Source organism: Megascapheus bottae, chromosome 6 (genome assembly GCF_031878675.1).
Source record: "Megascapheus bottae isolate mThoBot1 chromosome 6, mThoBot2.hap1, whole genome shotgun sequence".
In the NCBI taxonomy this organism is placed as follows: domain Eukaryota; kingdom Metazoa; phylum Chordata; class Mammalia; order Rodentia; family Geomyidae; genus Megascapheus; species Megascapheus bottae.
Window position 1 is genome coordinate 53629870 of NC_143514.1, and position 17417 is coordinate 53647286.

The following is a 17417-nucleotide window of genomic DNA, read 5'->3' on the forward strand; positions in this document are numbered from 1 at the left end:
TAGCAAAACCCTGGGCCTCAGTGGACATTTCAATGGCTCTGAGTGACTGATTATAGAAGCTCCAGTAGGAAAACAGGTTTGAAGAGGAAAGACTTCCTTCAAGGCCCTGTAGACCTCTATCCCTTGTTGAATTATCACAATTATTTTGGGCCTGGGGACACAGGCCTAAAAGCAAGGCCCAAAACTAGATCCTGTCCTCACAAGAGGAGCAGAATGTACAGAAAAATGCAGAAGGAAAAATATGGGGCTTCTCCCTGGCCCAGAAAGGCCCTGAAGCCAGTGGAAAAGAAAGCTTTCTGGGCTGGCTCTGCCCCCATAGCCCCCAGGACAGTATCACACCACCAGACCCCACTTCCCGTGGCCGCACACACACACACTCAGCACCAATATGGTAGGACTTATGCACGGTCCCCACCATGGGAGTGAGCCACCTCCCTCTGCCAGCCACCCCCTAATTCTTCCAATGTGGCTGAGAGCTATTGAGTTCTGGAGGGAGCGGGGGAGGATAGGAGGGGGGACCACCTCTGCTGACAGCTCCTTTACAGCCCGCCCATCAAGTGCATGGTCCCTCCATCCCTACAGAACCTGCCCCTGGGAGCAGAGCAGCCTGGGGTGGAGAATAGAAAAAGGGGGAAGGAGGTTCAGTTACCAATGACGCATCACAGGCACTGGGAGAGGCCTGGCCTTGCCACTCAGACAGCCCCTTGGGACCACCACAGCTGCCAGAACCAGGAAAGCCTTAGTGAACCCAGTCAACCCAGGAGCCCTAGAGGAGGTTTGAACCTGAAAACAAACTCACCACCTTTCAGTCACCACCCAGCCCAGCCCTATTGTCTTGCCAGGACAACTAGAGGGCGCTGGGTATGTCAGGGTTGCCCAGGCAGGTTGGGAGATGGAAAGATGAAGAGGGAAATGGGCGATTCCACATCTGACTATCTGCTTTTTTGACCCCTGTGGCAGAACTCCACAGCCAGTGGCCACATGAATGAGGCCGTGGGGATCGCTCAGTATTCTGAGAGGTCTGTCCTTTCTTCCAAGTCTTCATGGGCTCACTCTTCTCTCCACATCTCTGAAGTGAGCGGGGAAGGGGAGAAATACTTCTCACTCTAGACACGAGTCAGAAGAGGAGAGAGAGGGCTTCAGAGATACCTGTTTAACACTCAGACTCAAGCTTCTTCCATGAAGTCACATTCTCCTGAAACCCTGGAGGTAAATTAGGACCTGAGTGGTTATGGACTCTATCCACGAATGCTGAGAACATTAATGTGCTTTTATGAAGCCTGAGGACTGGATGATACTGGGGACATGGCTGAATATGCTTCATCCTTTCCCTAAGATCAAGGGCTGGATGTGACACCATCAGCAGACTGGGGGGACAGGTATCGTCTGAGACGAAACAAACATTGCCATCAGTTTCCCTAATCAAACCTAGAGGAGATGGCAGTTGAGCAGTGAACTCAGAGGATGAGGAAACAGCTCAGTCTGGGGGACCTCCCACTGCCCCCAGATATGGCAGTCACCAGGATAATGGGTGCTGGGCTGGGATTTCCAGAGTGCACAGGGAGAGAGCCAAAAGAAGGGGCCATTTCTTCCAGGCGGACATAACACTTAGGAGGGTTGAGATCTAAGGATTGTGGTTCAAAGCCAGCCTGGGCAGGAAAGTCTTGTTTCCAAATAGCCAGCGAAAAGAAGCAGAGGTGTGAGTCCTGTGGTAAGGCACTAGATTTAAGCATAAAAGCTCAGGGACAGTACCTACATCTTGAGTTCAAGCTCCAGGACTGGCACATAGATATAGATGGTACACTTTGCCAATTATTAACTACTTAGCAGAAGAAAAGTTTTGGAGTCAGATAGCCTCAGTCCAAATCTTGATCCCCTGTCACCGGTCACTGACAGTGTCTTAGCTTCTCCTTCCAGGTGAACCCAATAACTCCTTGTCCAGGGTCAGGGTGGTTGTGTAGGAGTTTCAGCACAGTAGGAACTCAAGGTATGAAAGCTAAAGGAACCAGAAGATCCTTGCACACAATGTCACAAGACCACTCCAAGGTCCAGATGTCAGCAAACAAAGGCGAGAGTTTAGATCCCTGGCCATTCTCTTTCTGATGAACCTCTCTGGTCTCTCCTCAATCCAGGTTTCAGCCACAATGACTCTAGTAGCTATGATGGTGCTGTGTATACAAATGTATATGGAGACAGCTCATAAAAGCCTGTTTGGAGCTTCCTGTTGTAAACAAGTTATCCCCATTCCACCATAGTCCGTGGCTCCCTACTTTGTTCTCAGGAAGGGCATGGCTGGAGGGGCAGGCTGCACCAGGGCAGAGGCCAGGGTGGGTTCCCCCGCTCCCACCATCTGCACTCAGGGTCGGTCCGTCTGTCCAGCAGTGGGCACACATGTGGCCTCATCTGAGAGCAGGGGGTCATCAGGTCAAGCAGGAGAAAATTGGGGGCAGATGAGGAAAGATTCCAAACTTATTTTTAGAAAAAGGAGAAAAGAGGAAGACAGGAAGGCTCTTGTTGGCGGCTCTTCCAACATGTGGAAGGCAGGCAGAGGATGGGCAAGCAGCCAGACCAGTGCTCGAGACAGAGCTGTGTCCACTCCTGTCCACTCCCGTCACAGTACCACAAGATGGTCACCTGCCAGCCAGCCTAGACCAGGCACAGCCCCATCTGGGCTCCCCTCTTCCCAAACCAGATTGAACTAGAAATGAAAGTCAGGTTGATTGACTAATTCATTTTAAATTAGGTGCTTACATTTTTAATTGTTTCTATAAAGGTGATAAACAGTGGTTAGTTTCATAAGTCAAGAGTACATTTCTTTTTGGACAATGTCACTCCTGTCACTATCTTCCCTCCCATCCCCAACCACAAGTTGTATTTTAAACAGTGTCTAGCCAGTACCGTGGTTGCATTTATTTATTTATCCTTTGTCCCTCCATTTCTGTACAGACCCTTAAACTCCCAAAGACATTCATGAAAAAGAAAAACTCATTTCCTGGAGTTCATTTTGATAAATATTGTTTTATATGATCAGATGCACACAGGTTTTGTGCCTTTGTGTTCCATAAGTATCCTTTGGTCTCACTGTGTGTGAATGCCTAGAGTCCTATATTTTATCATGCCTCGGAGTAGTTCAGATCTAGCTTCCACTTATGAAAGAAACATACACCTTTAGACTCTGAGCTTGGCTTACCTCACTTAACACGATTTGTTCTAGGTCCATCCATTTCCCTGAAATGACATATTACTCTAATGGCTGTGTAAAATTTCATTGTATAGAAGTATCACATCTTTTTTATCCTTTCATCTGTCAGAGCATCTAGACTGTTTCCACAACTAATTAGGTTTTTAAAGCATCTAGACAATATTCTAGAGAATGAGGATTACAAATTCTAGCCATAAAATATATCCCAGGTATCCTTTAAACATGTTCCACGTCTCTAAAAGGCAACAAAACAGATGAACTTAGTACATCTATTGGTTGGTAGAAGAGCCCCTGACTGCTGTGGGAAAGGACTGGAGTCCTGCGATCATTCAGCTGGTACTGGCTTACCTGTAAACACGTGTTGGACTGGTTGTGACTATATATCCCCAGGCAGAAGGAGCTGGATGGAAAGGCAGACACAGAACAACCAGGTCTGGTAGAGAGAGCACCATCACCTGCCATGCAATCTACAATCAGAGAGGCTTTCAGAAGAGATGCAGTGGCAATGGTACCTGAAGACTGGCAGGAGGTGTGCCGAGTGGCCGGGCCAAGTCTAGGCTCAAGGTGGGAGGTCTAGTGCCTGGAAGGGGACAGCAGGTAGGCGAGATCTGGCCGTCAGGAGATCAATGGGCATACAAGCATGGGTTCTGGCACACAGTAGGCCCACTAAAAGAAGAGTACCCTCCTGCTGGTCTCCCTGAAGTCCAAGATCCCGATCTCTTTGAATCAACCTGCCCTTTCTAGAGGCAGCAGTCATGTTGGTAAATACTTTGTGGTGATCTACTTTGGGGCCAGTTGGTTTTGCCTCTCTATCTTTGTTTCTTTGTCTATGAAAGGGACACAGACGGTGATAATACAATCTGTTGTAAAAGTGAATCAACACCCCATGTTTAGTAAGCTCTCAGTGATAGCGACTGTCACCATTGCCCTGCAGCCTGGTGAGCACGGCTGGGGCAGCCTCCTGGGAGTGGAGTGAGCTGAGCATGCCCAGAACTCTCCAGCAGGGCCCCTCCTTGAAGGGAGAGGCCACCAGGATATGGCAGGCTTTAGTGGGTGAATAAGCCTAGAGGCCAGCAGGAAAGGAAGAGCCTGCTTTCAGGCTCTGAGGTCAACTGGAGACTGGACATCAGCAGGCCCCACTGCCACTTCTGTGGGTGTCTTTTTAAAAAAAAAAAGACCAGAATTTTCCAAGTTGCCTATTTTTCCACTCAGGACTCCGGTCCCCATCCTCAGATCTGACTCTTGAATAGAACTTTCAAATGTGTCAGGAACAAGAAGGCAAAAGTCGAAAGCCCCCAAAGAGGGCTGTTAATCTGGGTCCAGACAGTAACATGCCAGTGTGCTGCCAATGGGAAAGTATGAAAGAAAAAGAGAGGTTGGGGGGGAAAGGGGGAGAGAGAGGGAGGTGTATGTACCTGGACAAACAAGCACTCATGCACAGGTTGATGTGACATGTTCACATGTGTTAACACATATGTGTCCTATCCGTTAGTACGCAATTGTGTCTGCACCATGAAATTGTGAACAGCACCCTGGCCACACACAAGATACGCAAGATACGTGGGCCATTGTAGGTGCTCATTGCCTGTGACACATCCACGTGTCAATGCAGTGTGTGTGGCTTGAGTGGGACTCCTACACCAGACTTCTGGATGAGTTCAAAGGAGTCCCCTCCTGAGTGCTGGTGGAGGGTCTTTTGTCTTCAGCTCATCCAGAAGGATCCACAGCCCTGCCTTGGAAGCCAGAGATCAAGCTTCTAGACCTAGCAGGAAAAATAATGGCTAGTCAGACATTGATGCCTCACATCTGTAATTCTAGCTACTGAGGAGGCTGAGATTTGAGTACAAAGCTAGCCTAAGCAGGAAAAGTCCATGAGACTTATGTCTCATTAACCACCAGAAAATGGAAAGTGGGTACAGTGGGTCAAGTGGTAGAGCACTTTCCTTGAGCAAAAGAGCTTAAGGACAGCACCCAACCCTCAAGTTCAAAGCCCACAATCAGCAGCAGTTTAGTTACAATCTGTTTCTCTCTAGGCCTCAGTTTCCCTACCCTTCAGAGCTCCCCCCTCCAAAAGCCCCCGGATCCACAGAGAAAGGTAATTGGGAGCAGCTGTCACTGAGGTGTGTAGGGCTTGCGGAGGACTCTCCAGTCTCCAGCCATGGCCACTGCCCTATGGTTTATGTCAATGTCAGCACGAATCCAACTTTCTTCCCAGGCAAGGCTGTCTGAAATGGGGAGGTGGCCTGCATTTGGGGAGGTGGCCTGTCCAGCCGCTGTGTTTACAGTGCTCCGACGCCGCCGGGAACCTGATCTAGGCAGAGCAGGGTGGGCAGCCCCACTGGGCTCGACCGTGTCCACATTCATTTCCCGGAGACTGAACATGGCCGGCCGCCCACCTCGCGGAGTCCAGCTGCCAGCCCACCCTCCCGCAGGGGGTCCAGCTTCTTGCAGGCAGTCACCCCGATAGTGGCAGATGGCGCCAGATCCAGGGAAGCCAGCAGCAAGGCTGGCTGGAGGAGGAGACCAGGGAACAAAGGAGTGTCATCGCTGCAGGCAGCTCGAGGCTCCCCCAGGTGCACAGCCCTTGTGACTAGATCAGAGCATCTCCATCACAGCAACACACCAGGCAGTCATTGCCTGGTGTTTACTTTGTTTTTCCTTTTGGGAGGAAATCAAAAGAAGATGAGTATTTGGAGGCACATGAAAATTAGAGGAAATTTACATGTCGTTATCCATATATAAAATTGTATTGGGACAATCTTGCTCATTCATATTTATGCTAGAGCAGCCAAGTCGGACAGTTACAATAGAGACCATGTGGCCTGCAGAGCAGAGGCGATTCATCATCATGTATACGAGAGGCTGGTGAAGCTCCACATCACTTCTGAGATGCCTAGGACCAAGAAACGGAAAAAAACAAAAAATCACTTTGTTTTCCAAAACTTACTTTCTTATCCCAAGTCCCTGGGGTTATACACAACTGTGATGCTTCCTGTCAGATCAGATGGAGGCCCAACCTGGACACAACACAGTTCCAGACCATCCATGCGTGACTCTGAATGTCTGGCCGTCTCTGCCAGATCACAGTGTCATCTTCCAGATGTGCCTACAGCCTTGGTTTCTGAAACTCCTATCACTTCTCTAGCAAAGCTGCTGGGGGCACAGAGGCCCGGCCTCTTCCTTTCCTCAGGCCAGTGTTTATTCTTCTCTCCTTCACACACACACACCCCAAATTTTAAAAGCTCAGATATTTAGAAAACAGAGGCCAGGAGGCCAGCAGCTTTCTGTGTCCAGTCCTGCCACTACTTCTCCAGGGCCATGAGCCTGTGGACAGAAACAGGTCCTGGGGGATAGTCAGAAACAGGATGTGGCGCTGTGGCTCAAGGGATAGGGTAGCAGCCTTGAGCTGAAGAGCTCAGGGACAATGCCCAGCCGCAGAGTTCAAGCCCCATGACCACCCCCCCCCTCAAAAAAAAAGACTGATTTCAAAGTCCATGTAGACATACATCCACTCACGCTCCATAATTCAGTCCCACCTCCCTATTGCTTCTTTCAGTCAGTCCTGCCCCACTAGTAGGAGTCCAGGCACACCCTGGTCCTCACTCCATCAGTCCAGGACAATCCTGGCAGCTGTTATCTAACCACTAGCTTTCCAGAGGGTAAAGAATCCTTACTTGTAGCATGTGCTAATTTCTGTGATATAAATCCACTATACACATGATGGCCAATGGTTTCAAGCTAGCCACGCAATCCACTAGATCCACTCACAAACCCCAGTGTACCATCACTGCGGAGGATACAGACATAGAAGTCATGTCAGCCTCCCGAGTGGTACATGAGAAAAGCAAAGGAACCATTGGAATACCAGAAACAAGTGATCAACTAGGCTCAGAGGGCCCACCCTGGAAGGCTTCTTAGAAGAGGTCACAGTGGAATCAGATCTGGGAGGAAGAGGAGGGGTTTACTGAGCGAGCATGATGGACGTTCATCTGACTAGCTCATTCCCACCTTTCCCTGAGCCACCCCAGTGTCAGCCCTGTGTACCCTTTTCCTCCACAGGTACCAGATTATCAACCAAGAAAGTGTAGGCACAAGCCACCCAAGCTTGGAAGGGCTACATCAAGTCCACATGATAGTCATGACCCCAGCCAGAGGGATTTAGTAAAGAGACTTTCAAGGCTGAGTGGGCTGCAGGATGTTTTTCCCCCAAGAGATGCATGGACAGCCAAATGCACAGCACAAATGTCACTACTCATGTCTACAGTTGCAGTGGAACATAGCCATGTTCATTCATATTTATGCCACCATGGCATATGCCTCATCACAATGCAGTGTCCTAATACCATTGCCCTGTCCTGAACTCAATTTCCTGGCCTAGTTCCTTCCAGTTCAGCTATTCCACAGGGAGTTGGGAGAGGCCACACAGTAAGGAGCTGCATTTAGAAACATATCCTTATTGTGAATGTTGCAAACACACAAGCCAGGGCCCCAGAAGGGAGGTCATTCAAGATTCAGGAATGTCATTCAAGGCCTTTCACCATATGTTCCAGTTGCACCCTCTGACTCTATAGCTGCCCTCTCCACCAGGGCCAGAAACAACTCCCTCCCAGCCACACCCACATAGACATATGCTGCCCTTCTTGCCGTACTCTCTGCCCAGAGAGCTCTAATCCAAGATGGGTTCTCCTGCCTTTACTCCACATCCTCTCCACCCCCTGATAGATTGAGTTCTCCCAAAGGTCCTTGGCATGCCACAAGATGCCTGGCTTAAAGGAAACGTTTAGTGTTTAGTGAATGAGTGTGTATGGCATCTGACCCCTCATCCCTGAAGTCCCCACTATGGAAGGAAACACTGAAACAACTATCTAGCAGCAATAACCCCTCCAGGCCACCAGGGGAGTCAGACAGAAGTTAAGCAGGAATCATGCAAAATGCCTCCCTCTCCCCCTGGTGGTCTTCTCCACATACTGCAACTCTTGGGTCTGGTACCCCAAGGAGCCTGTGGGTCTTAGAAGAATCAGGGCTGCATTCTGAAACCATATAGTCCTGGAATGTCCAAGAGGAGCTTGAGCACCATGCCTGTTCCCCACTTACCTGGTGGAAAAAATGAGGTCCAGAGAAAAGATACAGAATTCTAAGGAATAAAGTTAGGGGGAGGGAGGGAAAGGGATGTCCAGGGTAATCCAGCCTGGGTAAGATTCTATCTTATCCCCTGGTCCCATCATGCAACTGGAGCTAGACACATACCAAGTATCTGACAAGCCACAGTAACTGTTTTGTCTTAAGTCTTCCCTTTTGGCCCCATTGTCTTACCGATCTCTCTCCTTTCTGAGGTTCCAGCCTCTCAGGGCTGGCCCAGAACACCGACTTTGGGACCAGGATATCATGTCTGTAAATATCTATAAGGCAGTAAGTAGCCACCAGATCTTACTGTCTAGATTGGCTGAGTGATTTCAGCCATTCTTCTTGGAGAGACAAGTAGATTGCCTGGAGGTGCCATCTTCCAGTGATCAGCAGACAGCTTCAAGAACAAGGTGCTGTGTTTGACTAGTGATGCCTGTCCTGCAGCTGGGAGGCAGATGAACCTCTCAGGCCCTGACCCAGGCTCCTAAGGCCGAAGTCCCATCCTACTCGAGTTCTCCTTGCTCCCACCTCTACTGCGACCATTGAAGATGGTGCCACACTCTGAGCAAGTCCCCTCACCCCATCCTGGAGAAGCTCATCCTACTTGAGCTACAAGAGGTGCTTGCTCAAATCCACAGCAATGCACCTGCCTCTCTGCTGGCACAGTCTCAGGGAGACTGGCAGGAAACAAGTGCCTCCACAGCTGCAGGAAGTTTCTTGACTAACAACTTAGCCACTCCTGATCCCCACACCCGGCATCTCAGTACTGAAACCCACTCTGAACTTCATAAGGACACAAGACTCACATATGGTAGGCTGGAATTTCTGTTTGCAGGCCATATCCCTATCTATCTATGGTCCCAGGCAGCTAAGTTACCCTCTCTATTTTTCCATTTCCTCATCTGTCTCCTGGCCTGGTGGGGCTGTCCTGAGGAGGTAAAAGGTGAGTGCAGGTAAACCACCTGGTTCATAGGAGCCCTCAGGAAAGGTGAGTAGTCTACCCCATCTTCAGTCTGGCTTTGTGCTTTAGGGAGACATGTCTACTCTCATGGCTTAAGGACAGCTCTAGGGAAGTGGGGGGGGCATGCCAATTTATCTCCTGTGAGGAACATATAGGCACCTTCATCTGTTGCCCCCAAGAACATTTCTCAGTGTTCTCAGCCAACCTCCAGAAAGGGTGCATTCCCAGAGAAAGGAGGGAAAAGAACGAATGTGCTCTAAAGGTATGATCTGTCCTCCTACCACCCGAGGCTGTGCCCACACTTGCAGATGCCTGGCCTGACAGCTGTCTTTTCTCCTCCCAGGACAGTCAGGCTCAGCAAGACCAATGTGTGCTGGCCCCCATGTTGCTCGAGTGTTTGCTCTTCACCCCTCCCATCATTAAAACATTCTGCAGTGGAAACACAGCCATCACGTGGCCAGCACAGTCCGCCAACCTTGGCATTTTTCCTCTGATCCCGTTTGTTTTTCTAATATAAAACTAATATGACATAATGTATAATCTAATTTGGAAATTACCATTCGCTCGGCTGGCCCACACTGCCAGCCAATACCAACAGCAAGAGAAATTATTTAAGAATGTTTCTTTTCCTTTGGAACACGGCTGATAATTTATTTTTCCGTCAGAAGATTACTTTTCTCTTTACGACATTTCCTGCCTGTGTGATTTGCGCTAGCTTTCAATAAAAATGCTCTGCCTCATGCAAGGACATGAATGTGAGATGGCAAGACTTTCCTTAACTAGAGGGAAGCTTCCAATTGTGATTAATAGGGGCTCAGACCTGATGCCCAGGTGCAGGAGACAAATGCCAAGGGGGCATTTGTGGAAAGGATTTGGCAGGGTTCAGGAAGCCCTCCGGCCCCTTGCAGCTTATAAACCACCTCTAGATGCTGCCTACAAGTCCAGAGCAACCAAGAACCCATTGGGGCTTGGAGAATGGAGGGCTTGCTTGGCATTCTGGGCCAAAGGGCTTAGTACAGGGGTGAACTGTAAGTTGAGAGAATGCTTTATTTTTGGAATCCAAGCTTCCAATACACCTACACCCGAGTCTTGGCTGGAAAGAACTACCTCTGCCCCTATAGCCACCATGGACATAGACTCACCCACAGGACATCTCTTGCAGCTATGCCTTCAATGTCCTCCTGTTCAGGTTGCATCATGCTTTCTGCTCTCTTTTCCCAGTAAGTATTGGAAGGCACAACTGGATCTGCAAGTTTCAAATCCTAGTTCTGTGACCTTCAGACTGCCACCTGTGAGCCCCCAGAAACCACATCTGTACATTGCAGCCCACAGCCACGCCAACCCGTTTCATACAGGTTTTTAAAAATGGTTAAGAAGCCCTTGACATACTCTTCTCCAAGTGTCCAATAGTCAGTGAATGCCAATAGTGTTTGTCATTGAGTTCTTGACAAAAGGTGCTTCCGTTGGGCTGGAGTTTGGCCTAGTGGTAAAGTGCTTGCCTAGCATGCACGAAGACCCGGGTTCGATTCCTCAGTACCACATGCATAGCAAAAAGCCGGAAGTGGTGCTGAGGCTCAAGTGGTACAGTGCTAGCCTTGAGAAAGTCCAAGGACAGTGCTCAGGTCCTGAGCCCAAGCCCAGGGCTGGCAAAAAAAAAAAAAAAAAAAAAAAAAAAGGTGCTTCCGTGGTAACCAGGTCACCTGGATTTGATCAGAGTTCTGGGCTCAGTGATATAGATGGGAACCTTGGAAACTGGGCTGGTACTATGGGATGAATGCCTTACACTGAGAACTCAATGCACTGGGCCACAGCTTTCCATTAACTTACCACAAATGCCAACTTAGCACAGTGCATCATCCCTAGGCCTGCACACTAGGGGCAAAAATTAGCCTCAACAAATACTCTGGTGAGAGAAAGCCTCAGCTCTTTCCACTGAAGTCTGGGGAGAACAGAACCAGCTTTCCCCAAATCTTCTCTCCTTCTACCCACAATCAGTGTCTCCTAAGCCAAGGAACTCTTCTCCCCATTGGAGTTTATTTACTCAGTTCCTGTCTCTTGATGGGGGACAGTAACTGAGGGGACATTCCGGAAAACAACAAAGAAATGACCCATTCACTAAACTATATGAACCACTTCCTCTGAAGACACTTGCCTGAGGCTACTCGACAGGGGACTGGGTGGAGGCAATGTCCTGAAGTCCCAGGCCTTGTTCATTTAACCAAGTAAAGTGGTTGTTTTGGTTTCGCAGTATGGAGGCAACCAGCTCTTTATGCAGTTGACTGAATGTTTAGACACAGGCTCTCTTGCTTGAGTGGTTGTTTGACAGAATGGAGTGGGTGTTTTGTTACTGCCTGGTGACCAGCACGACCTGTTGCTTTTGCTTAGTTTGATTAGGTTGACTGCTTGTTTGGCTGTGGTGATGGCTGATTTCACCAAGTTGACTAGTTGTTTTGTCACGGTTAGGCCAACTTGACTGACTGTTTAAGTTGGATAGGTGTTTTGGCATTCATTAACTGAGTTGAATGAGTTTGATCAAACTGACTGAGTGTTTGAGTGAATTAATTCAAATATTTGGACATTGCTTGAGACTGTTGATTGGCTGTTTACAAGAGACTGGGTATGTTACTATTATCTGACCTGGCTGATCCATTGTTCTGGGCTGGTTGTGGCATTGGTTGTGCACTTAAGGCTTTTGTTTAACTCTAAAGATAGGTGGTTTGAGAGTTGTTTGATCAAGCGGATTGGTTGTTTGAGTTGAACAATTGCTTTGGCATTATTTGACCAAGTTGACTTGTTATTCAAACTGAGTTAATATTTTGTTAAGAGTCTGACCCAGCTATGGAGAGATACCCATTTCTGGGATAGGCTGAAAGGTGGCTTAGGGACCATTTAAATAGTTAACCCAGACCTTGCACTCTGCTTGTCCATTACCCCCTCCCCCGGTTGTTTGGTCATCCTGGCTCAGTTATCTGACTGAAGTCAGACATTTCCATGGGATTCTAAGGCTCACCAGGTCTAACCAAGTTTCCCAGTTGGCTTGACTCAAGCGGGGAGACACAGGGGTGATCAGCTAAGACCTGTACTTGCCAACAAGCTATACAAGGAGGCTTGGAGAACCCAGTGTCTCCAGCTTGCAGTGGGCAGGTGAGAACAGAAAGCCCATCCAGCAGCAACACAGCTGCTGTGTGCAAAAGTCCTGGGAGCTGTGCTCTCCCCAGCCGCAGCAGAATGCATTTGGCAGAACACTTTAAGAATGCAACCTCTGGGTTAAGTGGTTGAAATTAGGCCCAACGGGGCTATTTTACTGAGAATTTACAGTTGCTTGTAGAACTCAGCTCTGATCAAGCAAGAATACCTCCTGCCAAGCTAGAGCCCAGCCCCCAGCCAGAGGATTCACCAACAAAGCCCCCTCTCATGCCTTTGATGAGACCCAGGCTTGCACCTTCACTTGGGAACCACAGTGGTGCCACGGCCTGTCCTCTTGGTGGGTGGGGGTCTCTCCCTGAATTGGAGGGTGGGAGGGTCTTCCTCCCTTCAACTTCCTGGTAGAGCAGGGCTGCTTACACCATACAGGATATGAGTGGGATACTGGTAGGATGAGATAGGAACATTCCCAGCACTAAGCCATATGCTGGGGTGACTTACACTTGGAATCCTAGCTATGGAGGAGGCCGAGGGTCAGGTTTAAGGTTCAAAGCTAGCCCCTGAAGTTCAGGAAAATCTTATTTCCAATTAATGACCAAAACCTGTGTTGTTTAATTAGTAAAGCACCATCATTGAGCAGAAAAGCTAAGGGACAGAGCCCAGGTCCTTAGATGAAGTCCCTATACTGGTACACGCACACACACATGGGCTCAGTACTCTTGGATACCATTCTGAAGGGATTTTTCTCAAGTGCCTAACTGCTCTCATCATTTTACACATAGGGAAACTAACACCCACAGTGATAGAGAGACTTCCTTAGCTGAGCCTTAGTATACTCTTGGGTTATTAACCTTTCTCAGGGTGGACAAGTTCAAATTGAAAATCCCTAACCCAGGAACCTGGGAAGTCATTTCTGGTACACAACAGGAGAGCTCAGCTGTCTGGTTCACTGTCACTTCCCATCACGGCAAGAGGGAGCTACTGCTGAAGTATCCAAAGTTACACCGAGACCTAGGAGTTCCCAGTTCCTGGGCCTCCCATCTCCACCACATTCTGAGGAATAACATCAGAGAAAGGAGGTGATGGTTTCACTACGTTGCCAAAGGAGACAAGGATTTCCAGGTAAAGATTCAAGAGGGGGTGTGGGGGGCCAGGAAATAGTTACAACTAAGAAATTTTCTCCAAACCTTGTTCTAGGAAAAACTGGTGTCAGCAGAAGGGCTATCTCTAGAGAAAGATTATATGAAGTCACTGACTTTCATAGACTTCTCAGTAAGCAGATGAACTTAATGTCAGAGCAGAAAAACAGTACAGAGCCAGGCATGGTAGTATATACCCATCATCCAGCTAGTCAGGAGGTGAGACTGAAGGATTAGGAATTCAAAGCTAGCTTGGGCTACACAGTGAGATCCTGTCTCAAAAGCAAAACAGAAGAGCTGGAGACATAGCTGAAGGGATGGAGTACTTGGATAGAATGCCTGTTTGCCATGCATCAGACCCGAGTTCAATCCCACGACTACCAAAAAAATAGGAAAAGAACCCACAGTAGGGTATCCCATAGAGACTTGAAAGTTACAAGGAAACGGGAAATGCTTTTGGATATACCAAGAAGCTACCTGGAGTGGAAGAGATTCTTGGTCACTGCAAGGCTTAGAGACAGAATTCCCATGTTGGGTGAATGGACTGTTGAGTCCAAGAGAACAGACTTACAATGTCCTGACTCAAGACTTGTACCCTCCTTTAGTGCAGCAGTTAAGATTGTGTTTCCTCACTCTGGCATTGTCTGCTGCCACAGAGCTCAACTTCCACCAGGACCACCAGTGCTTTCCATACAAGGACCCATGGAAACATCTCAGCACCCTATACCCAGGCTATCAAATGCATGTTTGGAAACACCAAGTCTTCATAAATTCCAGATCTGCCAGCCAGCCAGATCTGCCAGCCAGCCAAGCTACTCTCACTTGCTGTTCTAACTGGAATTAGCCAGGCAGCCCCCACTGAGGGCAAAGCCTTGGGCCACCTCACTGGAGACCAGCTTTAGCTACGGCCTTCCAGATACTGAAAAGCCAGGAGGGCCAATCTAGCCATCTAACAACTATGAAAGCCCATTTTAAGCCACTGATGTCCACATGTAGCCACTAAAACACAGGTAGGGCAGAAATGCAAAAAGATAGGCACCACACCAGGTCTTCCACCAGACACCCCTCAAAAACACTGAGTGGGACTCATGTGGTCAGGTTCCATGAGGCCCAGAAGTTCGGGCCAGACAAAAGCATATTGTGTGGCTGCTCAGTGAGTCTGAGGGTTGCAAGCTGCCCAGGCCTCTGCTTTCTATTCAGGCAGCCTGGGGAGCTGCCTTTCTAAACAGCCAGGGCCTCCTCAGAACCACACAGGCAGGAAGGCCACCCAGGGGCTGAGCACCAAGGATCAGGATGGGAGAGGTCAACTATGGAGGAAGCAGCCAGGAGGCACCGAGAACAAGAGAGCAATCTTTTCACATACTGGCTGAGAATCTAGAACCACTTTCTGCTAACCTGCTACATGCCTTGAGAGGACCACAGAAATCCTGGAGTTCCAGCCCCCCAGCTCACAGGCAGGATGACCATTCTGTAAGGTAGCAGCTGACAAAACAGAAGCATCAGTCCCAGCCTAGCCCCAGTTCTCTCTCTCCCACCAAGTCCTGTTGCTTCTCCAAAATCTGTAGACCTCACGAGAGCTCTCTGAGGCCTGAGCTCCATCAGCTCATCCATGTGTTCAGCTGGCATTGCCATAGGCTGTCCTAAATATGATTAAGATCCATAGCCACCCAGTTCTAGAGCCAGAAAGCCAAGCTTAAAGGTGACAGCAGGGTTGATTCCCCCTGCAGGCTGTGAGAAACCTTCCATGCCTCGTACTCTAGCTTTTAGGGCTTTGCTGGCAATGTTTGCCCTTCGTGGCTTGTGGAAGCATCAGCCCACACTCAATCTTCCTCTTCGCTGGCACACCTGGGCACTGTGTCTTGATTGCCCTTTTTGGACACCATTGGATGACTTCATTTTCACCTGTCTTCTCTAAAGCCCTAACCTCTTGACGAGGCCACAGCTCCAAGGATATTCAACAGACAGATTTGGAGAGGAGTCAGATCAACCTATAGCAGCAGAGTCTGCAGTTCCTCTCGGAAATCTGCTTCCCCACTGAAAAGAAAGAACTTGGATTTCCCACAGACTCATTCTTGTTCATTCACAAGCATGCCTATTCATTTGCACTCTTGCTTCCTTCCTTTCCTACACTTTTACAGGTGTACTCACTGTTAGGTCTGCCCAGAAAAACAGCCTCCCTCCCCCACTCCATGAAGGACAGCAAGTAGCCTCACCAGAAACCACCAGCCCTAAACCCATAATCACCTATAACTGTCAATCACCTGAGTCAGCAAAAAGACCCCCCCTCTCCCCCCAGGCTCCGAGGTCACTTCTACATCCGCTGTGGCCACACCTCCTCCTTGCCTTTCCCCATAAAAACCTCTCTCCCACCATTAGTTCTCTCTCTGCACAAAGGGTTGTCAAAAGGAGATCACCACATGGTTCAGACAGAAAAGAATTTACTGGAAGAACTACATCACCAGCCTGTACCAGATGTAGCTATGCAGAGATGTGCAGAGCCGCACTTGAGAGCAGAGAGTAAAGAGCAGGGGACAGACCGTACTCGCAGAGTTTAGAGTGGCATATGGTGCGAGCAGCCTAATTGACTGACCTGAGAGAGATTATATAGGGAAAGGCAAGGAGGAGGTGTGGCCACAGTGGAGGCGGAAGTGACCTCAGAGCAGAGTTCCTTTTGCTGACTCACAGTCAAATGATTGATTGACAAGCTATAGGTGGTTATTGATTTAGGGCAGGTGATTCCTCACAAGGCTACATGTTGTCCTTCATGAAGAGGAGGTGGGGGAGCAGAACTGTTCTCACAGGCAGACATAACACTCACTACTCACTATTATGGGTTCAATTCTTTTGTCCTTAAATCAACTCAAATCCATCCATTGCTTCATGCAGCTCCTCAAATTGAACACGAAGTCCATATCCCTTATAGATTCCACAAACGTAATAGTGGGTAGAACAGGTGCAGCCTGTCCATTCCAGAGCAGGAAAGCCAGCGGGACCTGTCAGTCACTGTACCCACAGTAGGTCCCTAGAGTAGAGACAAACTGGGTGAAGGGGAGCCTCTCTAGCTGAAGGTCACTGCCCTCTGGGAAAACCTTTCTGAAAAAGTGAGTCAGGCTATACCCCCAAAGCTGAAAAGCCAGTGCCTAAGTCACCAACTGAGGGAAAACATTTAGAAAGCAGAAACAGCAAGGATGGAGGCTCTGCCATGGAAGACTGTCAGTGACCCAGCACAAGATAGACAGCCCAGTGGAAATTGGGGAGGGGAGAGGAGGGACCTTCCCGAGGGACTTGCTATGAAAGATGGTTGCAGAGAAAGAAGAAAATAGTTGAAGGATTGGCTCCAGCCTCGTTCCCCCAGAGCAAGCACAACACCAGGTGTATACTCATGTGCTTCTCTGCAGGAAGGTCATTCTGACCTTGGCTTAGCTGAAAGCCCCCCAATCCAGGTAGAGCATTGCATTCCGGGCCGGGCTGCCCAAGAGACCATCGCCCTTTTTTTTTTTTTTTTAATTTTCTGCTTCCTTGTTAAGACCCACATCAACCCAGCTCCAAATCCAGTCCCTTGCACAATCTTCAGCCTCATAGGAAGATCTGTACCCCTTGATTGCAATAAACAGCCCCAGACTGTTGACAACAAGAGTGCAGTCTATTACATTCTCCATTTTCCTAATAGTAACCCTAGGCTAGTAGCAGTAAAGCTCTCATCTCAAAGAAAGAGTGATTGCTGGAACTCAGTGTCCACTCCCTAGAAAGGAGTGTTGGCCTTTGGTATTGGCCCATACCTGCCCCAAGACATGGCAGAGAGAGAGTTTGGGGGGGAACTACTGGGGCCCCTGACCCCAAGGAGCCA